At 44.2% G+C, this 19,351-nt stretch overlaps 1 long non-coding RNA gene across 6 annotated transcripts in view; it reads left to right on the top strand.

Annotated features, from left to right (window-relative positions):
- Positions 1-9,847, top strand: part of LOC123456426 — a 34,589-nt gene extending 24,742 nt beyond the window's left edge. For 3 of the 6 annotated variants that reach the window (XR_006634522.1, XR_006634523.1, XR_006634520.1), the window contains exon 4: positions 5,921-6,310. This is a non-coding gene — a long non-coding RNA (uncharacterized LOC123456426). Of the gene's footprint in view, positions 1-3,223; positions 3,270-5,920; positions 6,311-8,117 lie in introns of those variants that run through there. The other 3 variants (XR_006634525.1, XR_006634521.1, XR_006634526.1) reach the window with 3 other exon arrangements.
- Positions 9,848-19,351: the final 9,504 nt, after the last annotated feature.

Raw genomic sequence — 19,351 nt, 5'->3', positions numbered from 1 at the left:
GCTACAAATGTATAGACTTGTGTATGATCTGGAACCAAGTCAGTAGCAGAGGCCCATAAGGTAAAAAACGGCTACTGGTGGGTGGAGGAGGAAGAGGGAAGGTCTTAAGGGGATGGTGTTGCATATATGTAAGTAGAAGAACAGATTACAGTGAGGGGATAGGCCTAAGTGAGGTCAGGGGAAGAGATTATATAAAAGAAAGGTGGGGGAGAGGGTCAATCAAAATTCAAGATATTCTGAATAAGACATATGAAAATATACTTTCTTGAATAATGGCACATCCAGAAGCCATATATTGTTACTAGGAAATTTTCAGTGCCTGGGATGGGATACCTTCCAGTGAGTTGTTGGCCAGGGAGGTCCCTGTTGCCTTCAGAACATTATAGGCTATTGCCAAGGCCTTCGGTTTCCCATGAGAAAGAAATAGTAAGACCCTATTGCTGAAGACTTCACATGTGGAAAAGTCACTAAGAAATTAAGCTGGTGCTGAGCAGAAAACCTTTGCCCTATAGCCTAGCCTACTGAAAGCTGGAAAAAGCTGCACTGCATGCAGCCTTATGGGAGACAGGAGTCATCAGCAGTAAAAACAATGGACCCCAGATACCTCAAGTTTGGCCAGACAGGCCAAATGACTGAATGAGTGCAATAGTGGCATGTCTGCTCTGGGGGAAACCAACTGCTCTCTAATTGAAATGAAGGCCCATGCTATGGGAGGGAATACATGCCTGGTACTGAAAACCTAATCAAAAGCCTATGGCAGGGGAGGTCATAAGCCTTATGGGTATAAAGCCTACTCTTGTCTGAATAAATGCATATATTACTCTCACCAAATTGCCCTGAAAGCAATACACTTAATGTTCATACTCATATATTCATGCTACTCTTACTTCTGGTTAGAGAAACTTCTCTTTTCAGTTGGTGATCACCACTGGGATGACCCAAAAGGCAACATAGTTCTGAGAAGAAGAGATGAAGGAGTGTCCTGCACTGAAACATCTCACACTCTCCAAGGCTCAGGGTCTAGTGTGGGAGAGGTGGCAGAAAGAATGTAAGAACCAAAGGAAGGGTACCACTCCCTACATACAACTGTCCAGAGAGAATTTGGCCTTGATATCCAAGACCTTGCACTGCTTAGCAATACCTATACAAGACCCTCATAATAGGAGAAAAAGATGATGACATAAAAGAGACTAATGGAGAGAGGGAGGGGATATGACAGAGAGCAGAGTTATGAAGGAGAAAGTGGGGGAGGGGAGGGAACTAGCGTGGTTTGTTGTCTGTAAGTGTAGAAGATGTCAATAATATATATATTATGTATTATATATTATAATATATTATATATAATATTATATACATATATATAAATACTATAAATAAATGTTCTAACATACAGGAAGAAGGAGTTGAGGTCTTAGAGGAACCCACAATGGAGTTAAGGTAGACTGGTGAGATTCCCACTGGAGGGGTTGAAGTAAGAGTGGCAGCAGAGCAGGATCACTACTAGGGAGTGAAGACAGAAAGAAACGGCGAGAGAAGCATGCTCGCAGAGTGCCCAGGTGCTGGAGGGCCACCGTAATAAGACCAATGTTTAGGAGGAAGATGATTAGGATTCCACCTATTAAAACCAGTGGGAGGCAAAACATTTTCTCCTGCAGGAAGGAAAATCACTATAATGGCCAGATAGAAACATGTACAAATGAAAGAAGCGTGGCACAAAAGGACAACCAGAAAACAGACAGGGCACTAGATAAAAATCAGACCGGTTCTGAGGAGCTGAGGTGACATCTTGTGTCAGCTCCTGGGGAAGGGAGTTTTTGCCATGTCCAACCTCTCAAACACCCCAACAGAAGTCTGCAGACCACAAACTTAACTCTGGCAGATTTTTAGACAGGTGATTCTGAATTTGGTTGAAGTTGGTCAGTCTCCATGGGCACGTGCAGGGGGACTAGGAGTGTCCTCTAAGGGGCAGTCCTGATCTCCCTAGGAACCCTGGAGGGGGCCAAGTTCTACGTGGGGGTCTCCACAAATCCTGGACAAGCCCCCAAAGTGTTACACTGACAAGTACACAGAGACCATTCAAGAAAGTCAAGGTCTGTGTTAAGAGTCTTTATTAGCTGGCCAGTGACTGCACCAACCACAGAATGGCTCCTGAATGCAGCCCTGACCATTGAGCTTTACATCAATTTAAAGGCAGAAACCATATCCTTGTTGGCATAGTGACATACATTTTTCTGAGAAGCTACTTTAGAAAAACTAAAATTTGCAAAGGTGAGAACATTCAGCCCATTTGTGGTTGTAAGTTCTTGGAACCATTTAACATCTGCAAGTTCCGCTAAGTTAAGCTGTTTGGTCTGGTAATCCCCTGGTTTGTAAGATGGAGTTAATTTACAAAAGGGAGTCACTCTAGTTTTCAGTCCATCAGTGGCACATGCCTTTAATCCCAGCTCCTGAGAGGTAGAGGCGCTGCGATTAAAAAGAAGCTGACATTTCATGGAAAATGTTAATAAAAATTAAAAAAAAACAAAAGAAGCTGACATTTCATGGAAAATGTTAATAAAAATTTAAAAAAAAAAAAAAAGAAGAAGAAGCTGACATTGCCGAGGCCCTTGGTTTCCCACCAGGAGAAGATGGTAAGACCCTATTGCTGTAGACTCCACGTGCTTGGGCTGCAAGTCACTAAGAAATCCTGCTGGAGCTAAGCTGAAAACCTTCTCCATGTAGATCAGCTGAAGCTGGAAAAAGCTACACTGCATGCAGTTCTATGGGAGAAAGAGAAGTCATCAGTGGAGATAAACAACAGTGGACACTGCAAGCCTTAAATTGGGCTAGCTAGGCCAAATGAGCCAATAGGTGCAATAGTGGTACGTCTGTTTTGGGGAAAACTAATTGCTCTCTAATTGGACTGAGGCCCATTCCACGGGAGGGAATACAGGCCTGATACTGAAAACCTCTTCAAAAACCTATGACGAGGGAGGTCATGACTCTTAGGAGTGTAATACCTGCTGATGTCTGGCTAAATGCTTGTATTATGCTCATCAAACTTTCTGGAAAGCACTCTTCTTAATGTTCATACCCATGTATTAATGCTACTCTCACTTTTGGATAGCATCTGGCTTATGTGGGTCCTGGGGAATCGAACCTGAGTTCCTTTGGCTTTGCAGGCAAGCACTTTAACTGCTAAGCCAACTCTCCAGCCCTTGGATTGAGAAGCTTCTCTTTTCAGATGGTGGTGACCTCTGGGATGACTCAAAAGGTACCATACTGCTGAGATGAAATGATAGAGGAGTGCTCAGCACTGAAACATCTCTATCACACCTTCCAAGGCTCACAGTCCATTGCAGAAGAGGTGGTGGAAAGAATGTAAGAGCCAAAAGAAGAGTAGGATTCCTTACAATTCACTCTTCCTGACACAAAATGGCCTGGATATCCATGACCTTGCAGTGCCTGAAACTACCTACACAAGACCATCATAGTAGGAGGAAAAGATGATCAAATCAAAATAAAGGAGAGACTGATTGAGAGGGGGAGGGGATATGATGGGAAGTGGAGTTGTGAAGGGGAAAGTGAGGAAGGAGGAAATTATCATGATTCATTGTCTATAATTATGAATTTATCAATAATGTAAAGATTTAACATGACTGTATACACTGTACATAACCAATAAAAAAAGAAAAAAAGAAAAAATTTAAAAAGAGGACTTATTTTGATTTTCTTTTGGTTTTGGTACTGGGGCTCAAACCAAGGGCAGCTAAACACATGTTTTATTGTTTAGCTGCCACTTTAAAGGACTTTATGCATTTACTTAATAACAAATTATTAATTTTTTAATAAAAGAAAAGAAGCTGAAAGTTGAGTTACTGTAAGAGTTAACTGCTGAGGAACTGAACTTATCTTTGTTAGCAGATGGAAGAATCCTAGAGTGGGAACTGTCCAGGAAGGGCCCAGAATGGAGATAAGAGGGAAGGACAGTGTAGACTAAAATAGTGCTCATGGTAAACGTGACCTGACTACAGGAATGATTGTTATGTATGTTGGTTTTTTTTTTTTTCCAAGGTAGGGTCTCACTTTAGCCAAGGCTGACCTGATAGTCACTAAGTAGTCTCAGGGTGGCCTTGAACTCATGGCAATCCTCCTACCTCTGTGCTGCAGTCAGGTTCACATTGCTGGTAAAAATCACCAAACCAAGAGCAGCTTGTGGGGGAAAAAAGAGGTTTATTTTGGCTTACAGACTTGAGGGGAAGCTCCAAGATGGCAGGAGAAAATGATGGACATCACCCCCTGGCCAACCTATGGTAGACAATAGCAACAGGAGAGTGTGTCAAACACTGGCAAGGGGAAACTGGCTATAACACCCATAAGTTCATGCCCAACAATACTACATCAAGGAGACATTAGTTCCCAAATATCTATCAGCTGGGGACCTACCATTCAGGACACCTAACTTTATGGGGGATACCTGAATCAAATCACCACATTCTACCCCTGGCCCCCATAACATACATGATGTAAAATACAATGCATCTGGAGTTCGTTTTCAGAGGCTGGAAGCCCTGGCACGCCCATTCTCTCTCTCTCCCTCTATCTGTCTTTCTCTCTGTGTCTGCCGCTCTCAAATAAATAAATAAATAAATAAATTTTTAAAAATTATCATTATGAGATTCATAGTGATAAAGGAACAAGAAGAATAGATTAGTAGCAAATCATTAAGCCTTAGAAATCTTAATCTTTTACTTTTATTCTCAAGGTAGGGTCTCTGTAGCTCAGGCTGACCTGGAATTCACTATGTCATCTCAGGGTGGTTTCAAACTCGTGGTGATCCTCCTACTGCTGCCTCTCAAGTGCTGTGATTAAAGGTGTGCATCACCATGCCTAGCTCGCATGCTCCTGTTTATCCTTCCCTACCCCTGTCTATCCCAAGACCACTGTCTCCTCCCTCCCCTCAGCCTTTCCTGCAATCATCCCACTAAACTACTTCTGCTCCCCTGCTCTTAAAGTTGCTAGTGTTATTGCTTGGATCCATCACTCACACCTTGAAAAGGCATCCAAAAAACCCATAAGAGAAACACCCAGCTGCTGGAGATAGAAAGTGACTGAACATGGCCCTTTTAAGATTTCTAGGGCTGGAGGGATGGCTTAGTGGTTAAGGCACTTGCCTGCAAAGCCAAAGGACTCAGCCTCGATTCCCCTAGGACCCTCGTGGCCAGATGCACAAGTGGCACATGCATGAGGACTTTCTTTGATCCTCAGTTGGGAGCCCCTGAAGGGTTTTCCTTCTCACAATCAGGGCTTGGCTGCCCTGACCATTCTGTACCATACAAACCTTCATCCACGAGGGTGGATTGACTGTTGCCTCTGCCCAAGGTAGAACATACCCTATCTGGTCTGGGCAGCCGGGACTGCCAAGGGTGATGTTGGCTATGGCCCATGCCACCAGGGAATCAAAAGTGCCCTCAGGGGGCAGTTGACCCCAAAGGTAGGCTATTCTATCTCACTGAAGGTCCGGAGTCAACTCTTGGTGATAGGATAGTCATAATCCTGCTTAATTAAAGGAGGGTAAAGTTTGTCAAAGGTTCTTAAAACACAGCTTCAAGGAGTGTCAGACTTACTTGTCCTATTACCCATTCTATCTATCTATTCAGTCGCCCCAAAGTGTGAACCAGGAAAGACAACAAAAGAACAGACAAGACAAACAAAACACAGAAGAAGACACAGGGCACCAAAAACCAGGCGCCAAAGAGCCCAGAGGGCAATGTGATGTCTTGCTAGTGTCCTGGACAGGAGGCCACATGCCTTGTCAGGCACCTCATTGTCCCCAGAAGGGATTCTACCAGAATCAATACCAGATATCACAGAAGGAGATGCCTTACTATGACTTACCCTCAGAGGCCTTCTTAAACAGGTGTTTGTTAATTCCTTTTAGTGTGGCAGTTCACTCTGACAATCCACCAAACTGAAGGCACACCCTGGAGCCTTGGAACATCTCAAGGTACACACCTCCTGAGGCAGCATTCCGGTCCTGGTGTCCTGGAGTGAAGGTCTGGCTTCAGAATTTGGGTGTGTGGTCTAATCTCACTGGGGCCTCCAGATGTTAAAGCCATGACACAAAGAATAGAACACTGACTCAAATGTTTGGCCAAATTGAAGCAAGCTGTATTGTGCACTCAGGAGGAGCTGACTAGCAATGGTCTCACACAAAGACAGGTTTAAGAGAGCAGCCTTTGGCTGGAGAGATGGCTTAGCAGTTAAGGTGTGTGCTGGTTTGATTCAGGTGTCCCCCACAAACTTAGGTGTTCTGAATGCTAGGTTCCCAGCTGATGGAGATTTGGGAATTAACATCTCCTGAAGGGAGTGTATTTCTGGGAATAGGCTTATGGGTGTTATAGCCAGTGTCCCCTTGCCAGTGTTTGTCACACTATCCTATTCCTGTTGTCTTCCTTACGTTGGCCATGGGGTGATGTCCACCCTCTGCTCATGCCATTGTTTTCCCCTGCCATAGTGCAGCTTCCCCTTGAGTCTGTAAAACAAAATAAACCTCTTTTTTCAAAAAACTGCTCTTGGTTGGGTGGTTTCTACCAGCAATGCGAACCTGACTACAACAAGGTGCATGCTTGCGATGCCTAAGGATCCAGGTTTGCTTCTCCACGTCCCACGTAAGCCAGATGTGTGTGGTGGTGCATGTGTCTGGAGTTCATTTGCAGTGACTGGAGGCTCTGGCACACCCATTCTCACTCTCTCTGACTCTAATAATAAATAAATAAGTAAATAAATATTTTTTTAAAAAGAGAGAGCAGCCCTGAACACAAGACAAGAGAGGTTTTTATAATTCACAAGCTGCAAGGTTCAGAGATTTTCAACAGGGAACTTAGCAAGCAAAATACAGAATCAAATAATAGTTTACAATTACTTGGCATAACATCTTGGGAGGGTATGAGTCAAGGGATTGTCAGAGTCAGGAGCTTTTCAGGTTCCGGGAAGGGCCAGGTGGGGAATTCTGGGCAGGTAGTTAAAGTGCAGTCAGGCCTAACAGAAACTTAGGTTTTACAGTAAACAGAAATAAGACTATTTTGACTCAGCAGCAAAATGCCTCCTAAGTCTAAGATGGAGTCAGACTATTTCATTAGGGCCATCAAAGAGGGGTCACCCAGAAGCACTGGGGAATCAGACAGCACACCAAGAAGTCATAGAAGCTCTAAAACCGGTGGGGGCCCTTGAAGTTCCTATGGGTACCCCTCCTCTTGAGCTGCCCAAGCAGCCTGACTACATGGAAGGAGACATGAAATTGGGAGACACACTCCCAATCAAAAAAGCACCCTCTGGATGGAAGAAGTTGTTCGGATGGAGGGATCCTATTCCCATGGGTATTAGGACATACACTGCTCAAGTGTCATCACGAGAGTACCCATTTGTGCCCCACCAAATTGACTGAATTGCTTAGACGATGCTTCTGCAACACTGACCTTGGTCCAATAACCGAAGACCTAGTTGCCAGATGCACCACCTGCCAACAAGTCAACCAGCATGGACCTCCACTGGTGGGACCTGGGGTGAGAGGACTTTCCCTGGTGAGCATTGGGAAATTGAGTTTACAGAAGTTAAGCTTGGTCTTTATGGATATAAGTATCTACTGGTAATGGTGGCTGGTTTCTCAGAAACATTTCCTACAAAGATTGAGACGGTTCAGACAACTATGAAGAAGCTGTTACAGGACACAGTCCCCAGATCTGGTCTTCCCCTAGCCCTGGGGTCCGAAAATGGCCTGACTCTCACAGCCTTGTCACTCAATAAGAATAGCCTTAGAAATAAAGTGGCACCTTCATTGTGCCTATAGGCCAGAGAGCTCAGGGAAAGTGTAAAGGATGAATAGAAATCCCTTTGAACTTCTCATGGTAGACCTTCCCTTATGCTCTCTAAGCTGGGGGAAGAATCACTAGTCATGCTGGGTATGGTGGCATATGCCTTTAATTCCAGCACTTGGGAGAACAAGGTAGGAGGATCACAGTGAGTTCGAGCTCACTTTGAGACTACATAGTAAATTCCAGGTCAGCCTGGGCTAGAGTGAGACCCTACCTTGAGGCAAAAAAAACAAACAAGATATTACTAATCATAACCTTCTCCAGTCCCTTCTGTCTCTCCAGCAGATTCATCCTCTGGTCCAGGAAACCCATAAGAGACTTGACTTAGACCTGCCACCATCTTTATTTGAGCCCGGAGAACTGGTCTGGGTGAAGAGGCACAGTCCTGGCAACCTTGAGCTTCCTTGGCAAGGACCCTTCACTGTAGTCTTGACAATTCCCACTGTGGTAAACATAGCTGGGAAGAGGTCATAGATACACCACACCCAACTTAATAGAGTTGTTGCTGGGGATCCAGATGACCACTGGACCATCCACAAACCCAAGGCCCACCAAGATCCTCTTAAGATAAGACTGTTCAGTGTACTGTGTGAATGAAATACTGTCTTTTGTCTCCTTTTGCTTTTACTATGCTTATGTTGATGTTCCTGTGTTTAGTTTCCTTGGTTTTACCTGATAACTAAAATATTAGTCCTCATCAACCCCACAATTTCACTTGGGAGCTAAGAGACACTACCACTGGGAGAATTATCCAACAGTTGCTGACTACTGGTCACATCTGCGACCTTCTTGGAAAATACTGGAACGTACATGTGGTTAGTAAGAGGGGAGGAGGAACAGGAGTCCCTGGTTATGGCTGTGGTGGCCTAGCAGTTGAGGAAGGCATACAGGCTTCTCAACTTTATATCTGCCCAGCAAATGGGGGACTAAGCTGCCAGCTAGATGGCCAATGCATTTTGCTGCATGGGGTTGTGAGACTGAGGCATACTGGACATATTGAATGAATACCATATATTTAATGTTCCTAGTTTACATTAGTTTAGATGGAATATAATCAATGTATCTATAAGAAACGTAAATGCACCTAGGACTTCCAGTGAAGCAATAATGTTCCATTCCCCTCCTCTGAAACTGCAGTGGGGGAGATTCCTCTGATGGTAAGAATTCTAAGCCTGACCCCTTTGGACAGTATTTTAACTACCTTATCTTAGGAGACAGCTTCCTCAACTAAATCTTATTTGACAGAACCCTACACTTATGGATGTAAATCTCTCCCCTCTTTTAAGTATGGCAAAATTCAGACAAAGGACTGTAAAAGGTATATAAACTCAGCACAGTCTGAGTTCAGGGCCTCTGTCAGGATTGTGGCATTAGCCAGCAGAGGTCCACACATGAGTAAAGGCTCTCTCCCTCCCTCTAAAGAGGATTTTGCCTGATTATTCTCATTAACTGATTATAACAGACACATCATGACCCCTTTATTACAGTTGAGAGACCTAGGTCCTCAAATAAACGTGGAGAGGGTGCCTGTGATCCTTTAAAGATTTTTCTAAAATCCCGGCAGCCTACAACAGTAGGGCCTGGGAGGCCGGATGTGGGGCTTTAGACTGTACGTGACAGGAGGAGATCCAGGTACAGAAGTCAACATATAAGAAATGAGAGACATTAAGACCCCTATCTCCATTGGACCTAATGCTCCTCTCTTGAGAATTCTCCCAATCATCCAAATACTCACCAAAAACCAGGGGAACCTCCTGTTTCCACCATTCTGCCTATTTGGAGCCACCGAACTCTGAGAGCCCCTACCTAAAGTTTTTCACAACCTTGGATATGCTCTTTAGGGTAGTTAATAGTATTAATCCTATTATCACCCAGGACTGCTGGCTATGTTTAGACCCTGAGCCACCATATTATATGATATTGGAATAAACACTTTTGGAGAAACTATGTCCATTGTCTGCAACCTGACCCAACCACAGTTTGAATAGACAGGCCTCTACCAATGGGGGATGAAGCCTAAGCTTACCTTAGGGGACTTTTAAGGGCAAAGGTTATGTGTAAAAACAAATAATTATAACAGAGCAATCTCCTTATTGGAATTCATGTTCTCAGCCCTTACTCTTTTTTCTTTCATTTGTTTTTTATTATTTATTTGAGAGAGAGAGAGAGGGAGAGAGTGAGCATGCCAGGGCCTCCAGCCACTGCAACCAAACTCCAGATGCATGCATACCCTTGTGCATCTGGCTTACATGGGTCTTGGAGAATTGAACCAGGATTATTTGGCTTTGCAGGCAAATGCTTTAACTGCTAAGCCACCTTTCCAGCCCCTCAGGTCTTTCCTCTTAAAACGACTGTGAATAGATGGGCTAGAGATGGCTTAGCAGTTAAGCGCTTGCCTATGAAGCCTAAGGACCCCTGTTCGAGGCTTGATTCCCCAGGACCCACGTTAGCCAGATGCAGAATGGGGCACATGCATATGGAGTTCGTTTGCAGTGGCTGGAGGCCCTGGCGCGCCCATTCTCTCTCTCTTCCTCTGACACTTTCTCTCTCTGTCTGTTGCTCTCAAATAAATAAATAAAAATAAACAAAAAAAAATTTTAAAAAGCCAACTGTGAATGGAGATAGTTATTTCTTAGTACCAGCCCCTGCCTCTTGGTTTGTGTGTTTCTGGAATCATCCTCTGGTTCGCCTCCCTCCTTGTGCTGATGAGGGATGGGAAGAGCTTTGTGTATCAGTCCACGTAGTTCCCCAAGTTCATTTATATGATAGGGATGTAGGCAGAAAACATTTCATGATTCTTTCCCTCTCCTTTAATTATAACAGAAGAGAGGAGCCCCCATTTTAGTACCCTTACTAATAGGATTAGGAATAGCAAGATCGGCAGCCACAGAAACCTCTGCTTTAGTTGTTGGAGATAAAAATTTTAAAACCTTAAGCCAATAGGTTGATGCTGATTTGAAAGAATTAGAATCCTTTGTTAGTCACCTGGGGACCACCCCAGATTCTCTTGAAGAAATGGCATTACAATTCCATCCTGTAAGAGTCCTGCAAGGTGTCCATTATTACCTTTCATTTGCCAAAGATGCTAAGTTTTGTGTTTAATGTCACTTGGCCTATTTAATTCTGAAACCAAGTTCTTTCCACTGTAGTACAACTCACTCTGTAATCCCAGGCTGGTCTTGAACTCACAACAATCCTTTTACCTCAGCCTCTCAAGTGCTTGGATTAAAGTTATGTGTCACCACAAAAAAAAAAAAGAAAGAAAGAAAGAAAGAAAAGAAAAGAAATGGCATTACAAAATAGGCAAGGGTTAGACCTACTGTTCCTAAAACAAGGAGGACTTTGTACGGCACTAGGAGAGACCTGTTGTTTCTATACAAACTACTCTGGAGTGATCTGAGAGAGCATGTCCAGAGATAGAAAACATTTGAAAGACAGAGAGGAATTCTGTAAAAACTCAGATTATTAAAGGTAGGCATGGTAGCTTGATTTCTGGTCTGGAACATACTATATAATACTCTCTTTGTTTAACCTTCATTGGGGTGGTCTCTGGTCATTTTGGGACTTGCAACATAATCAGAGAATGGATTGCATTCAGAAGAGGGGTCAGGTGGTTTCTAAGATAAGCTTGGTGAAATGTGAAACATTGGCTACAGGGAAACCATTTTGAAAGAAAAACCCTTCAGCACCCTGCCTCATCTTGAGAAAAATGTGTTTGCCCATTCTCATGAGATAACACCAGCCCCTCCCTGATTCCAGGAAACACCCCTAGTGCCTTGTTCCTGATATCAAGGCCACCTTGGGGCCATGAGCTAATCACCAAGTTCCACTTTTTTACACATCTGCTTGCTTGCATTAACTGTTTGGGAAACTCCTCGCTCAACCCCAGGCTGCTGCTTTTGTGGTTTTCAGCTTTAAAAACAAGCTTAATGGAAAGAATGTAAGAACCAAAGGAAGGGTAGGACTCCTTACTGTGCTCCCCCCAGACACAAAATGATGTGGATATCTATGACCTCACAGTGCCTGACAAGACCATAAAATAGGAGGAGAAGATCATGACATCAAAATAAGAGAGAGACTGATTGAGAGGGGGAGGAAATATGGTGGAAAATGGAGTCTCAGAGGGGAAAGTGGGGGGAGGGAGGGCATTACCATGGGATATTTTTTATAATCATGGAAGTTTTTGATAAAAAATAATTTGGAAAAGAAACAAAACAAAAAATAAAGTTAAAAAATTATTTAAAAAAATATAATGAGCCTAAGAGAGAAGTCGGGGCTGCAGTTAGAAATGCTGACCTCAAGGGTGCAGTCCTGATGCCCAGTAAAACTTTGCCATGGGCCAGAGGGATGGCTTAATGGTTAAAACGTTTGCCTACAAAGCCAAAGGACCTAGGTTCGATTCCCCAGAACCCACGTTAGCCAGGTGCACAAGGGGGCACACGTGTCTGGAGTTTGTTTGCAGTGGCTGGAGGCCCTAGCATGCCCATTCTCTCTCTCTCCCTTTCTCTGCCTAATAAAAAAATTTTAATAAAATAAACTTTGCCTTGTACTCTGTGAGTCAGTGATCTTACTTGTATGACACCAGATCCCATAATGTGGAGGAACCTTGACAGATAAAAGGAGAAGTTTCAGAAGTCATTACCACAGACCCTAATGTAAAATGCACGCACTTCCTGTTACCTACACCAGATGGAATGTCCCTAACAAAACGTACCATAATCCCTCTGTTTAAAGATTACCCTTGTGACCTCACCCTGGCCCTGCGTACCTGAGGACTACTATGCAGTGTTCCTTGCCTGCGTCCTGCTCACTCGACTCATGAAATGAAGACCTTGTGACTTTTTGTGATGACCCCCTTGTTTAACAGTAATTTTGTGTTACTCCCATTCTGTTTTCACAATGGACATCTTGTGGTTTTCTACAATAAAAGCTCTCTCCCCAAGTAGCCCAGGACTGCACTCATAGATCCTGGCCTCTAGGGTATGTATAGTCATGACACATCTGCCCTTACTCATCATTCTGTGAGTTGTCAGTCTTAGTTGTGTGACACTGGACCCCATAACAATAACATTCGGCAGGAAACAGTGGCAATGTAAACTTCTTAGTTATTTTCTGAGTTGCATCCATTAAGCTGTCACCTTCTTTCATCCTAGCTCCATTTTGGGACTTTTGTTCTACCTAACACTGGGGCCTCTCTCCTCTTATGAGATGTGTCTTTCCTGCTGCCACTATGAAAGCTCACTTTCATTTCTGTCTTCATCTGGAGTGTAAAGGGACACAATAGAGCTGGTTAAACATCCTCCTGTGCAGCCCTTGCCTTTAGGCACACATAATGGAGGTTACTACCCAAGTTGATCTTCTTTATAGATGAAGGAGAAGTTTCAGAAATCAATTGCCTTGAGCCTTATTGCAAAATGCAGGTGTTTCCTGTTATCTACACTATAAGGAATGGAATGACCCCTCTGTGCAATGTACCGTAACCCCTCTGTTTCTAAATATCTTTGTGATTATATGGTATAGAATGTTTCTTGCCCCAGTTCTGCCTACAGTGACCTATGTAAGAATACCCTGTGATTTTTTTTGTAACTCCCCTTGTTTAACAGTAATTTTGTGATTTAACTCCCATTCTATTTTCACAGTGAACATCTTGTGTTTTTCTCCGATAAAAGCTGACTCCCAGTAGTTCCAGGGTGCACTCAGAGATCCCCACCTCTAGGGTGTAGCCATGCATTGGCTCTTACCCAACATTCTGTGAGTCTGTGTTCTTGCTTTGTGACACCAGACCCCACAAAATATTGGGGGCTCATCCGGGATCCACATTCCAAGACCTCCCTCCTGACTCTGGGGCGACTGGACTGGGGAAAGACCCTAATCTTGGTCTGAGAGCCAGATATTTGCCCATCAGCATGTTCTTGGTTTTGGCGCTGGTAACAAGCAGGCAATGGGGAGCTCTCACCCAGGCTGGCCAGCCCCTTCCTGTGCTGGGTAAGAAACTTCTAGAGGGGCTTTTACAATTTTTTCTTCTTCTCATTTTTCTCTGATTTCCTGATTTTGCACACTTTTCTAGGTCCAAGAGGGATGCTGGATGCAGCATTTATTCCCCTGGATGAGGGATCGAGGGGCCACCCTCAACCCTCTCTGGCTTGGTTCAGAGATTTTGAATGGAGGTCTGTTGTTGGTTAAGTTTCAGTTTAGCCATACGGCAGTGTCAGGAGAGACGTTATTACTAGCATATTTGTGTTTGGTGCTATGTTCATGTGTCTTGTCCTTGTCTTCAAAGGTATGGGTCAAGCTGGGCGTGGTGGTGTACGCCTTTAATCCCAGCACTTGGGAGGCAGAGGTAGGAGGATTGCCATAAGTTCGAGGCCACCCTGAGACTCCATAGTGAATTCCAGGTCAGCCTGGGCTAGAGTGAGACCCTACCTCAAAAAATCAAAAAAAAAAAAAAAAAAAAAAAAAGATACGAGTCAAAATCAGTTTGTTGAAAAATCTACTTTAGAACTGGTTAGGAAATTTAGAAAAAGGCATTAGAATCAGGTGACCAAGTCTTTCCTAGAAAATGAAATATTTATTGTTCAATTGATTGGCCAGCATTTAACATAGGATGGCCATCAGAGGGCACCTTTCACTTATCTTTAGTTTTCTCTATACAAAAAAAGATTTTTTCCCCTCTCCAGGTCACCCAGACCAGGTTCCTTATCTTGTGGAGGAACTCCCTTTTTGGCTAAAGTAAATGCTCCCTCCCTCGAATAGCATCCCCCATTCTTATCACTAAACCTAAGTCTGAGATAAAGCAGGTTCTCTCTCAAAACAAAGAACAAATCCCTCTACCTTAAAGGTCCCCAATGCAACAGCCATCTTACAACTTGTATCACCCCTACCCACCTCACAGAACCCCCTTCTCAGCCCTCCCCATACTTTTGGTGGTTTTCAAAACCAACTCCTCTCTCAGCCTACCCTCTGTGACCCTCCTGAAATACTGGGGTCCTCTGTCCCTATCCTGCTACTCAGACAGGCTCCCCGATGGCAAATCCACCACCTGGTGTGGCCCCCCACACGTTTATGATTTATACCCCTTCTTCTGCTAGCAATTTGTATAACTGGAAGAATAAGAATATCTCTTTTTCAGAAAAAACTCAGAATCTGATATCCCTTCTCAAGACAGTCTTTTATACCCATCAGCCCACATAGGAGGACTGTCAGCAACTCCTGCAGACCCTCTTCACCACAGAGGAGCATGAAAGAATCAGAATGGAAGCCAGGAAACTAGTGTTGGGAACCTACAGTCATTCTACAGAGAACCCTAATGCTACTGGTGAGGTTTTCCCTTCCACACGATCAGGCTGGGATCCCAGCACCACTGAAGGCAGGGCATCCCTTAACCTCTTTCACTGAACTCTGATGGTGGTCTTCGGGCAGCCACTCGGTACCCTACAAATTTGTCTAAGATGAGTGAAGTGACCCAAGAGTCCACAGAATCCCCTGCTGCTTTCCTGGAAAGGCTGCAGGAAGCATATAGGACATACTCCCCTGTAGATCCTGAGGCCCCTGAGAATAGGTGAGCTGTTAACACTGCTTTTGTAACTCAGTCTGCACCAGATATTAGAAGATTCAGAAAATAGAAGGCTTTGAGGGTAAGTTTCTTTGAGAGTTAGTAGAGATTGCTGCCAGGGTATATAATAATAGAGATGCTCTGGAAGATAGACAGGGTAAGAAAATGGCTAAGATTATGGTGCCTTTCAGAAGGCAAAAGGTCCCATGAGACAGCCCTTTCAAAACCAGAAAGGAAATGCTGGGGGACCCTGGCAAGGCAAGACAAAAGCCTCCCTTAAGAAGGATCAATGTTGGGGCTGGAGAGATGTCTTAGCAGTTAAGGCGCTTGCCTGCAAAGCCAAAGGATCCTGGTTTGATTCTCCAGGACCCACATAGATGCACAAGGGGACACATGCATCTGGATTATATTTGCAGTGGCTGGAGGCCCTGGCATTCCCATTCTCTCTCTCTCTCTCCCTCCCTCTTTCTCTCTCAAATAAATCATAGATAGATAGATAGATAGATGTGCTATTGTAAAGAAATGGGCCATTGGAAAAATTAATGTCCCAAATGAGGTCAAAAGACTACACCCATCTTGGAATTAACAGATTGAGGCAGTCAGGGCTTGAAGCCTCCCCAAGCCCAGGCTAACCTTACAAGTTGGGGGAAAACCTGTTAGGTTCCTGGTTGATACTGAGGCACATTTTTTGGTCCTTCAAAAAGCTACTGATTCCCTCTTGGCAGAGCAGACTCTGGTCCAAGGTGCAACTGGATCAAAATTCTACCCCTGGAGCATCAGAAGACAAGTGGACCTTGGACAAGGTACTGTGACACATTCCTTCCTTGTTATCCCCAAGTGCCCATATCCACTGTTGGGGAGATATTTATTACATAAACTGAAAGCAAAAATTCAACTTTGGAGCTGGGACATGTGTGTTTATTTTATTTATTTATTTTGAGGATTTGTCAAGGTCTCGTTTAATGTTGGATTTTTTAGCTGTTTTATAATCAACCAGCAAGCAGGGGGGTCAAGCAGGGGGGCACAAGGAAAGGAGGAGATAAGGCCACCTGGCCGTAATCTTCTGGAGCATCCTGTGGCTTCTCTCGGAATGTAACATCTTGTAACAGTTCTCGGAGCAGTCGTTTGTTCTCGGGGGAGGAGCCGCATGAGAGCTGCTTTTCTTTTGCCCCAGGGCAGCCACATCATGGTCTCTGACATTAGCCATTATGGACCTTTCCATACAAAGCTAAAGGACCCAAGTTCGATTCCCCAGTACCCAAGCAATCCAGATGCACAAGGTGGTACATGCATCTGGAGTTAATTTGCAGTGTCTAGAGGTCCTGGTACAGCCATTCTCTCTCTCTCTTCCTTAAATAATAAATAAATAAATAAGTAAATAAAGTTTAAAAAGTTATATTTTCAGCCTATGTTACCAAAGCAATCTGCACAATGGAAGGCTCTAAAAAACACATTCAAGAAAAACACTTTATTTGGGATTATTTCAGTCTAATGACTAGGATTATGCTAATGACAATTTGACTAAAAGAAATGTAGTATCATTCCTGGTGTTGCAGTCAGGTTTGCATTGCTGGCAGAAACCCAACGAATAGCAGCTTTGGGGGGAAAAAGGGATTTATTTTGACTTACAGACTCAAGGGGAAGCTCCATGATGGCAGGGGAAATGATGGCATGAGCAGAAGGTGGACATCACCTCCTCATCAACATGAGGAGGACAATAGCAGCAGGAGAGTGTGCCAAACACTGGCAAGGAGAAACTGGCTATAATACCCATAAGCCCGCCCCCAACAATACACTGCCTCCAGGAGGCATTAATTCCCAAATCTCCATCAGCTGAGGCCTAGCATTCAGAACACCTAAGTTTATGGAGGACACCTGAATCAAACCACCACAGTGGCGTGGTGGTGCACACCTTTAAATCCCAACACTTGAAGGCAAAGATAGGAGGATTACCATGAGTTTGAGGTCCCCTTGAGACTATATAGTGAATTCCAGGTCAGCCTGGGCTGGAGCAAGACTCTACAGCGAAAAAATAATTTAAAAGGGCGGGGGAGTAGTGTCAGGATCTAAGGGCACAGAAGTGTTTAAATTCTAGACGCTTTTGCAGGTAGCAATTTATGAGATGCTCTGAAACCATGAAGATTGTGCTATTTTGGTGTTACATACCAATTTCATACTTGTTTTTGAGATAAGGCTCACGTTGTTTTCCCCAGGGTGTCCTTGAACTCCTGGATTAAGGTGTTCCTTCTGCCTTTGCCTCTCCAGTGGCTGAGGCCGCTGGTGCAGGCCCGCTCCTGCACAGTGTTTCTGTTGAAGCTTCCGGGGAAGCGCAGGAAGCCAGTCATGTCATCAAGTGCAGCGAATGCCTATGACGTGCAGCTGCTGTGCTAAAACCATAGGGACATTCAAGATCTCAGAGTTTAAATATTTACATATGGTTTCGACAGGCTTGCACTTGTGGCCAGAATGGCACCACAGTGACCGAGGTTCAATGCTCTTAGAATGCTGTGGTGTAACTGAGAGAGGAGGACCCATGTGGAGCGTGTGTCCCAGCAGACCATGGTAACTTGAATTTCCATGGTGAGTGTGGCAAGGAGAAAGCCGAGCAGAGTTCCACAGATCTTTAGGAAGCCCTCTCATGTCTTCAGCTAAGTTGGGCTACGTGCATTAGTGTGGTGAACCTACTCACGGCTGGAGACGCAAGGCCCGGGTCGGAGCAGAGAGAGTCTTCCTTGTGCCAAGAATGCTGTTATTCACGGGACATCACAAGGCTTTGGGAGGGTGGGGAAAAAATTAACTCTAGAATGAAGTCTATTCCCATCCTGCTTAACAACACTTTTAAAACAGCCCTCAAAATGTAGATCTGTTGACATGTGTGTTTATTGACAAACCAGAAACTTTAGTGACTGTTCCACTGGGAGGAGAATACCTTTTATTAGAGCACCCCATCACAGAGAAAAATCAGGGCCTCCTGATTGTTTTGCAAGACAAGTTTCCAAAAGTAGCAGCTGAAAACAAAATCCCTGGAGTGGCAGTCCACCAGGTACCAGTCATTGTTGAATTAAAATGTATAGCAACTCCAGTATGAGTCAAACAACATCCTATGCCTCTAGAAGCAAAATGGGGCATAGCTAGATTACTGGAAGCTGGCATTCTAGTACCTTGCTGGTCACCCTGGAACACACCCCCCCCAATCAGTGAAAAAGCTAGGAACAGGAGAGTACTAGCCAGTTCATGTGAGAGAAGTTAATAAATGGGTACAAGATATACATCCCATTGTGCCCAATCCTTGTACTTTGCTCAGTATGATTCCACCAGAAAGGCAAATTTATACTGTGCTGGACTTAAAAAGATGCCTTTAGTATCCAGTTGGCAAAGGGACATCAACCCACTTTTGCCTTTGAGTGGACAGATTTGGAGTAAGGCACCAGCACACAATTAACCTGGACTGGGCTCTTTGATGAGGTTCTCCATAAGGATTTGCAGGATTTTCGCAATGAGACACCTGAGGCAATTCTCCTGCAGTACATGGATGACCTCTTCCTAGTCTCAGAAACAGAGGAGGAATGCCTCTGTGCCAAAGAGCATCTCCTGGATACCTTATAGCATCTGGGCTATCGTGTGTCAGCCAGGAAGTCTCAGCTGTGCATGCATAAGGCAACCTACTTGCGATATGAACTCCAAGAAGGTAAGAGAATGCTGTCAGCCTCTAGGATTCAGGCTATCACCCAGATCTCCATGCCTCAGACTAAGAGACAAATTCAAGAATTCCTCAGAGCTGTGGAGTATTGCAGAATTTGGATCCTAAGGTTTTCTGAATTAGCCGAGCCTCTATATGAGGTCACGAGAGGGCAAGAAAAAGATTTTAATTGGTGCTGTGAGCTTCCTGACCAGCAGGATAAGAACGACCAGCAAACAAAGATCCTTCTCGATCACACTTTATTGG

Source organism: Jaculus jaculus, chromosome 22 (genome assembly GCF_020740685.1).
Source record: "Jaculus jaculus isolate mJacJac1 chromosome 22, mJacJac1.mat.Y.cur, whole genome shotgun sequence".
Classification (NCBI taxonomy): Eukaryota; Metazoa; Chordata; class Mammalia; order Rodentia; family Dipodidae; genus Jaculus; species Jaculus jaculus.
This window is presented reverse-complemented; position numbering and strand designations above follow the sequence as displayed.